Source organism: Coregonus clupeaformis, unplaced genomic scaffold (assembly GCF_020615455.1).
Source record: "Coregonus clupeaformis isolate EN_2021a unplaced genomic scaffold, ASM2061545v1 scaf0348, whole genome shotgun sequence".
Lineage (NCBI taxonomy): Eukaryota > Metazoa > Chordata > Actinopteri > Salmoniformes > Salmonidae > Coregonus > Coregonus clupeaformis.
The window spans coordinates 80,502-89,773 of NW_025533803.1; the positions used below are offsets into that span (position 1 = coordinate 80,502).

The 9,272-nt window shown below is 42.2% G+C and overlaps 1 long non-coding RNA gene across 1 annotated transcript; it reads left to right on the forward strand.

The window, feature by feature from the left end:
- Positions 1-1,755, forward strand: LOC123484530. Its single transcript, XR_006658567.1, has 2 exons — positions 1-38; positions 816-1,755. It is a non-coding gene; the product is annotated as an uncharacterized LOC123484530 (long non-coding RNA).
- Positions 1,756-9,272: the final 7,517 nt, after the last annotated feature.

Sequence of the window (9,272 nt, forward strand, 5' to 3'; positions counted from 1 at the left end):
CCGCACAGGCCATAACAGACGGACTTGTGAGACTTTTGGTAAGTTTCATAATACCAGATGGTCTGCATGGAGTCATGAAACACTGTTAAAAATATCAAGACTATTGCCAGCCATTAAAATGCAACTGGTTACCAGGTATTTATTTCAGTCACACTGGTTGAATTTTTGGCTAAAAGGTTACTGAATCGATTTCAAGTCACTGAATCGTTTCGGATCGTATCGTTCTAAATGAACCAATATCGTCCTTGAATCGTATCGACAACCACGAATCGTGATACAAATCGAATCGTTGTTAAAACGAATCGTTACACCCCTACATCAAACACTAACGGTGATTGAAAAAAAAATTATGACCGCCACAGCCCTACTACCCATCTATACCTACCTGCCTACCTGCCTACCTGCCTGCCCGCCCGCCCAACCAACCAATCAACCAACCAACCAACCATCTACCTACATAAGTTGTTGAATGTTTGAATCAGGTGTGCCAAAGTTGGTCTGGGAAGTGGGAACAGAAGTATTTTAGTATTGAATATTTTATTATGATCCAAATTAGCTAGTACTAAAGCAGCAGCTACTCTACCTGGGGTCCACACAACACATAAATCAGAACATAATACAGAACATTAATAGACAAGTACATCACAAGGACAGAACTACATACATTTAAAATAAGTAGACAAGCGTTCATACATTTATGACTTCATAGTCATGTAACTGTGGTTCTGTCCTATTATTTACTTGTTTACGTTGTATAGGACAATGAGTTGAATTCAGAAGTATAGATATGTCTACTTATCCTCCTGTGTCCGCAGATATCGAATGGAGACTGGGGCAAGACTGTGATTGAGTACAGGACTCAGACGCCAGCCAGACTACCTATCGTAGACTTGGCCCCCATGGACATAGGCAAGGAGGATCAGGAATTTGGCCTGGACATCGGACCTGTGTGTTTCTCCTAAACCCAACACACATGGATGGATTGATTTCTTTAACCCTTTGAGGAGTGCATTTTTTAGAACGCCATCCTCAGTTCTCAGTTTAAAGAGGCAATCTGGATTTCAAACATTCTTCAAGAATCAATGGCTATATATCATTCATTTAAAATATTGCCCCTTTAAGAATTAGGTTTCAGTTCAATAACTAATAATGATTAGACCCACCTGTTGTATAATGAACAACAACCCCTTGTGATGTCATCAATTAGAATCGGTTAGAATGTTGTCGTCCATTCTCCTCCAAAGGGTTAATTATTCCCAAGACTCTTGGACTACCTGCTGAAGCAATCAGCGTTGTACATAAAGGCCGGGCGGAGAAACATGTCCTGCCTGCTACTAAATTATTTATTGCATTTTTCCAAGATACAACTAAAGTTGTTAGTGCAATGGTACTGGTAGCAATTATTATTGAGGAATGCAGGTGAATTGTATTAGAAGGTTATTGTGACATAATGGAGTTTCAGGTCCTGAAGGTTTAAGCTTGTTGAAAACGTGACAATTTATGGAACTTAAGTTATGAGTGTCAGTGTTGTATGACGTTCCATCATACAGTTTCTCAGTGAATGCCACTAAATAGATATACTTTCACTTGATGTTGAGACAAAACAACAACAATTGTATTCCTTTTTCAAATGTAAATGCAACATAAGAATGTAAATTGCCCTTCACACGTTTATTATTCCTGTTTATTGTTGATATTATTATATTTTCTTCTTTCGACTGATGGTGTTACACCCAATAAAATGAATCTCATGCCCTTTTCAGTCAATCTGGTTTAAGGTTCAGGTCAGGATGAATAAAACATACCTTCCTATTCAATAACAGCGTTTGAATTATGCAGGGGCACAACTTTGGTTTTAGAAGTGGGGGGACATCATTTTATTTTTTTTGCAATTTCAGAATGTGGGAGGGACATGTCCCCCCCTTCCCCAGTGAAAGTTGCGCCCCTGGAAGTACGAGTTGGGGATATTTACATTTACATTTACGTCATTTCACCAATAATCCCAGAAGGAAAAATTAACAAGAGCAGACAGACTATTTATGTTTGATTTCTTTATTAAAATACTGTCTAATTTGTAATTAAAGAAGGATATAATGACAGTTTACATAGAAATCCTGGTCGGTCAACTTTCACAAAGCCTATATTTTTTGGAGAGATATAGATGCTCTTCCTTGATTAACATCCATACAGTTGAACTCTAATATATTGGCACACTTGCACGATTCACTATTTCTTCAAAATAATTTGTTGAAAGTTAAAGAACGTTGGTGTTCACGCATGTATTTGTTTGATTTATAACTGCACAGGACCAAGAAAAGAATTATAAACTGAAATTTAGATTTTTCACTTCAACGTTAAGAAAAATGGACTAGACTAAAGGTGGTAAATTGCAGGGTCAAAATAGCCATTCAACCAGTTTTGAAAATTGAAAACAGAATATTCTGCTCTATTGCACTCCATTGTAAAGTGCAAGGGTGCCGATATATATTAGAGCGCAACAGTAGATGAACATGGCACTGAGTTTATTTGCCATGCAATAAATCTTACAAGAGCTCTTATATTAAAGTCAACATTAAAAACTGTAAGAAAGTTTAGAACAAGCAGTAACAATTATAGGCATAATTAATTAAGTCAAATTCCCCAGGAAATGACCACACATCCAAAGAAAAATAAAAGTTCAGGGTTGAGTGGAACAACATAGACTGAAGATCAGAAGCAGGTAACAGTCCACGGTTTCTCTCATCTCTATCAAATGCAAAATGTAGAAAAACTTTTAACCAACTAAAGTCTCCCACTCCCAAGGAGATGTCTGTATTCCTAATTTCTGTAAAACTTCATCAACAGTGGGCACAAGATCATCTCCAAATTCCCAGAGGCTTCTGTCGAGGACCAGCTGCTCATTGGTCCAGCTCTCTCTCTGAGCCTTTTTCACCTGCATGATCTTACACACGTCGGACGGAACCCTCACAGTGTCCCCATAGTTCTGTGTCACCTCAAACATGGCCGTCTGCAGCACCAAACGGGGGTTGACCACCATCTTGTGGGAGCGGAAGGCGTCTTCAAGAACAGGCTCTCTATAGATGTAGTCCAGCAGATCCACCCCCGGCGCCCTCCTCTGTGCGGAATGGTCTGGCGTAGCGGTACCGGCTGTGGCAGGGAAGAGGTGCGTCTCCATCAGGAACACGGCTGCGTCGGGGTGCTGCCCCTGCAGGTCCTCCATGAGGGGCAGCAGAGAGCTGTGTGAGACCGGGACCAGGAGCTGATCAACGTCAGCCAGGAGGACGTACCGCGACCTGTACATGTTCCTGTAGATGCACTCGTTCATGATAGTCAGCTGGCCGTTTAAGTGGATATCCCCTTCCAGCTCCTGGGCCTCCCACCCAGTAGAGGGCTTGAGGAAGTGGTTGATGGGCCAGCCGATCACCTCCAGAGTGCCCTCCTCTGCGTAGTGCTTGAGGACCTTCTCCAGGTCAGGCCCACAGCTGGTGAGGTAGAGGACAACCCTCCGCACCCCCAGGAGCTTGTAAAACTCCATGGTCTGGACAAACTGTTGGACGTTGTTGTAGTCTCCAAACATGCTGGACATACACACGGTGAGGTAAAAGGGGAAGTCCTCCTCCCGTCTCTCCCGGTTTTGGATGCTCAGAAACGGCCGGTTGAGGGCGTCCTGGCTGTAGAGAGATGTGCTGAGAGTGACGTGCGTGGCGTTGCATCCTAGTCCTTCGCGGCAAAGAATGTCTGCAGCCACATACGGGTATCCATAGTGGACGCTGTGCGTTACGACAGCAGCTGGAACGACCTGGGGGGCGTGTCCAGAGCAGCACAACACACAGTACAGAGACATGGGTCGGTCCCTGTTGACCATGGCAACGATGCGCGTGGCTCCCCCTTTCCTGTGGTCCTGGTATGCAGACACCATTAGATGCATTGAACCCTTGACTGGTGTTACAGTCTCATTGGCTGTGTGAAGAGGGCAGGTAGAGAGATCAGGGGGAGGAAGGCAGCGTACTTCAGTAGAGTTGGATCTGAAAGTCACCAATGGGTAAGACATTGTGACAGATACTGTGACAGACAGACACAGGATGATCAAACTGACTTTCCATATCTGACTCCTGGTTTGGTGCACGTCAGCCATCTGATCTGTTGGAGACCTATAGGAGGATCATGTCACAATCAACAATCATGATGATAACACAACGATAGTAACCACAACAACCGTCATCATCATCACAAACATCCTCACTATCCCTGTCCAGGGGCGGTGTGTTCATTAGGGCGATATGGGCGACGCAGTGCCAAACGGGAAAAGGAAGGGATTTTTTTTCTAATCAATTATATCACGGCAACAGTAGTTATCAGTGTTCTAATCTAGACGTCTGATCTGCCACTAAATGTCCAATCAGGCTAAAGTCGTGCTTCAAATGTCCCCGCCCGTTTTGGGGCGATTTCAGTCAGGTTGAAAATCGCCCAGAAGTCTCTCATAGCCTCTAATGTAAAATCAATTTTTTTCAAATATCAGAGCTTTCAATACAATCTCTATGGGTTTCTGAGGGCTTGCACTTACGCCGCTTTCGTCATACGTAACATAACCATGAACGTAACTAAGAAAAGAGCGGGTAGCCTCATCAATCAATTCACTACTACTGTCAAAATGGCTAGCCTTCAGTGCAACTCGATTGTCTCTTTGAAAGAAGTTCCTTTTGTCGGCGAACAAATCAAGATAAATTGGCAACGAAACAATTAGGACCTCCCAGACCAAATTTAATAATTCAACAGGTTTCTACTAAGCAGAGTCGTGAACACTGTCTACGAGAATCGAGACGACCTCATAGAATGTTTTGAAGCCATTCGGACGGGTTCATTGGGTTCATTTGACCAGCCCACCGTGAGAGAGGCATCTGGCTACGTGAGGATGCTACATGATGAAGATTTTATTTTTTTCCTGCGGCTTTTTCACAAAATCATGCCCCACGTCGACATTCTGTACCAGAAGCTACAGAAGAAGGACATCGATGCTGTCTTTATCAAACGTGCCCTCGACAGCTTCACAAGCAGTGTGCAGGCCATAAGGTAAGATTAAACAATATCATTCGATCTTTCTCAAAGCAGAGCTTTATTTGAAAATGTATACATGAAAGGAGACTGCATTTGTGTTTGAAATTACATTATTCTCATTATATATGGCCAGTGGTGTAATCTAGCTTATTTTATATACTATGTGTACTGTACAGTGGTGCTCATAAGTGTATGAACACATTCTAAAGTTGACTAAAAAGAGGAATAAAAAAATAAAAAAATCATCTTTTGGAAATTGATCTTAATGACTTAATTAAAAAAGTTGGAAAATCCAACCTTTAAGGACACCAATTTTATTTTCTTTTTTATTCCTCTTTTTAGTCAACTTTAGCATGGGATCATAAGCTTATGAGCACCACTGTATACTGTGCTGAACATCCAGGCTATGTGAGACACAAAGGCTAACTTAAACACTAAAGACTTTATGCATCCCTGCCCATTTTAAGTGGAACTGAAGTATTTGTACTATACATGGATACATTGCATATACCTGTGCATCACATAGACAACAATACTGTACAAAGCCAACAAACACATTGGTCTGTTTGCCTTCAGGGACTCCTCTCAACAGCAGCTGCAAGAAGCAACAGGAGCCAAAAGACCCAGAACAGCTTTGAGAGAAGAGGAGAAGCAGAGGCTGTCTGAAGAGGTCTGCAACACCATCCTGGATCACACCAAAGAAAGGTTCTCTTTCTCTGGCCAGAATATGGTTGTTCATTTTTACAAAGCCATACAGATAGCTGTGTTTACCTTTTCTAGAAATTACTTTCAAATTCTGTTTTCAGGCAAAATGTCTATCACTGTTCATTTTCACAAATCTATACAAGAGGGCAGAATATGGAAGTCTATAAAATGTCTTATTACCAATAACTTGCATCAATGTTTTCAGTAGCCTCTATCAAAAGCTCCTGCTTGCTTGTTGTGAATTATGCTCAGGTGCACATATTTCCAATTCAACCATGAGGCAAAAAATGTGGTAAAAGCTCTTGTTGATCCTGCAATCTGAACAAATACCAAGATGCTGTATTTTCAGCTGATATTTCATTTGTTTATGGAAATGCATATTGTTTATGCAGTGTTGAGGAATGTGAAAGAACACCCTTGATTATTTTTACTGTGATAACTTATTTTGATTTTGTAAGCCAACACTTTTGAGATCAGTCAATAAATGCTTCTGGTATTGACTTATATGCTGCCCCTGTCTTCATATTGTTGCTGGACATATCTTTTTAAAAATGTGTGTAGGTCACCTAAATCATCAGAAAAATTGCCCCCCCTGAGAATTTTTTCAGGAGCCGCCACTGTCCCTGTCATAATCAAAACATACACAGGAGTATTATCAGTGATGCACTGAACAATCAGACAGAGAAAATCAAGTCAAACTAGCTTTCAATCAGCTTAATCCATCTGGTCCACCCCAAACATATCTCCTGATATCTCCATACTTACCTGCCGGCTGTGGGATCCTCCACCTCCTGGTCTGCTCTGTCAGTCTGTGGGGCTGTGGGGGAGTCTCTCATCTCTCTGTTGACAGGAGTTTCAGGGGGGCAGTCAGGAGGTTCAGGGGGGCAGTCAGGCGTTTCAGGGGGGCAGTCAGGAGTTTCAGGGGGGCAGTCAGGAGTTTCAGGGGGGAAGTAAGGCGTTTCAGGGGGGCAGTCAGGCATTTCAGGGGGCAGTCAGGCGTTTCAGGGTGGCAGTCAGGCGTTTCAGGGGGCAGTCAGGCGTTTCAGGGGGGCAGTCAGGCGTTTCAGGGGGGCAGTCATGCATTTCAGGGGGCAGTCAAGCGTTTCAGGGGGCAGTCAGGTGTTTCAGGGGGGCAGTCAGGCGTTTCAGGGGGCAGTCAGGCGTTTCAGGGGCAGTCAAAGCGTTTCAGGGGGCAGTCAGGTGTTTCAGGGGGGCAGTCAGGCGTTTCAGGCTCTGGTCCAGATGACCCTGCTGCTCTTCTTCTCAACATCTTCAGGAAAATGAAGGGGGGCTCTGATGGCCAAACAACAGAGGCTACATTAACACTATAAGCGCTGGGCCTCAAGGTCCCCACTTTCAGATAATGAGCAGTCATTCTGACAGCAACATTCCAACGGTGTAATTAATACATTTCATATACAGTATGCTATAGCAAAACATAATCATTTGGTTGTGTTCATGAAGGCCTTGGGTAACAACATTAGCATACCATTTTTATTTTATTTCAATTAACACGATAGCATTTTAATTAGTTTATGTTACTGTAGGTTATATGTACAAACAAAAAAACACAAACATTAAAGTGTTCAATCAATTTTATTTGTGGAGTGACTTTGTTAAAACTATGAAATAGAAAGCATGTGTTGGAACATTGTAACAGGTTATTTTTATAAAGACAACATAAAAGTAAAATACCTCAACCACCCAGAGCAGTCAAGACGCGCGGTCAAATGATGACATCAATAGCCTAAACATAATAATATGCCATTTAGCAGATGCTTTTATCCAAAGCGACTTAGTCATGCGTGCATCCATTTTTTTTTTTTGTGTATGGGGGTGGTCGCGGGGATCGAACCCACTACCTTAGTGTTACAAGCACCGTGCTCTAACAGCTGAGCTACAGAGGACCACATCTTTAGAAGGGCCAAGTGGCCTTGATAAATAGTGAAACTCAATAATGATATTATAATGAATATAAGTGTCGATATGACAGCAGTCAAAAATAGTCCATTATTGTCAGCTTGTGCTTCTGTGCGTCTTCACGCAATGGCATCAGTTGGATTTCATTTAGCTGTCCTAACAGTTGGCACAATTTTCGTAGCTCACTTGCTCGTCACACTTCGACATAACTTTGTTTGGTTGTAGTGCATAATAGTCTCCTGTTTTATCTTTATTTTGTGTTCCAGTTGTCTTGTCATCCTTCAGCACTTGTGGAGTACAACAATTGCCAAGGTGCCTTATTTTGAGCAGAGGGAGGGAGATACCATCTCACTTCGTTCATGGTGCCGGTCAGACTTGTTTTCTTTGCACGCAACTTGTTCGCCAATGACAATGAAGGAAGAAATTGTCCATGGTGACAGTTATCTTGCCAAGGTAAAGTTCAACAAGCCTCACCACATTCTCCGACACTCGCTCAACTGCTGCCGATATTGATATTTTCCCAGCTATTGAAAGCCATTCAACATGTACAGTGCTATGAAAAAGTATTTGCCCCCTTTCTAATTTTCTCTACTTTTGCATATTTGTGATACTGAATGTTATCAGATCTTCAACCAAAACCTAATATTAGATAAAGGGAACATAAGTGAACAAATAACACAATAATTACATATTTATTTCATAAACAAAGTTATGCAACACCCAATTCCCCTGTGTGAAAAAGTAATTGCACCCTTACACTCAATAACTGGTTGTGCCACCTTTAGCTGCAATGACTCCAACCAAATGCTTCCTGTAGTTGTTGATCAGTCTCTCACATCGCTGTGGAGGAATTTTGGCCCACACTTCCATGCAGAACTGCTTTAACTCAGTGACGTGTGGGTTTTCAAGCATGAACTGCTCGTTTCAAGTCCTGCCACAACATCTCAATTGGAAATTTGGTCTGGACTTTGACTAGGCCATTCCAAAACGTCCAATTTGTTGCTTTTTAGCAATTTTCATGTAGACTTGATTGTGTGTTTTGGATCATTGTCTTGCTGCATGACCCAGCTGCGCTTCAGCTTCAGCTCACAGACGGATGGTCTGACATTCTTCTGTAGAATTATCTGATACAGAGCAGAATTCATGGTTCCTTCTATTAAGGCAAGTCATCCAGGTCCTGAGGCAGCAAAGCATCCCCAAACCATCACACCACCACCACGCTTGACCTTTGGTATGATGTTCTTACTGTGGAATGCAGAGTTTGGTTTTCGCCAGGCATTACTGGAACCATGTCGTCCAAAAAGAGAGAAGCGCGTTGTATGTTTTGTAATAGTGTTGAATACAACGTATATATTAACTCAACCATAAAAACAGCATCTCTTTGCTGTATTATTTGACAGTCTCTCTCTGGTTATGGTTTTAAAAGTTATGAAATCTCAGGTAGGCTAGTATCAATCTTTGCTGAGGCGGGTGTCTTGGAAGCTGTGGGTAGGCACGGTGATTTGAGTAATCCGGTCCACGGGGTAGGCTGAGTTTGTCTTTTCAGACAATAAATGGTTCAAAATTGGAATACTTTGCGGAAAACCTTAACA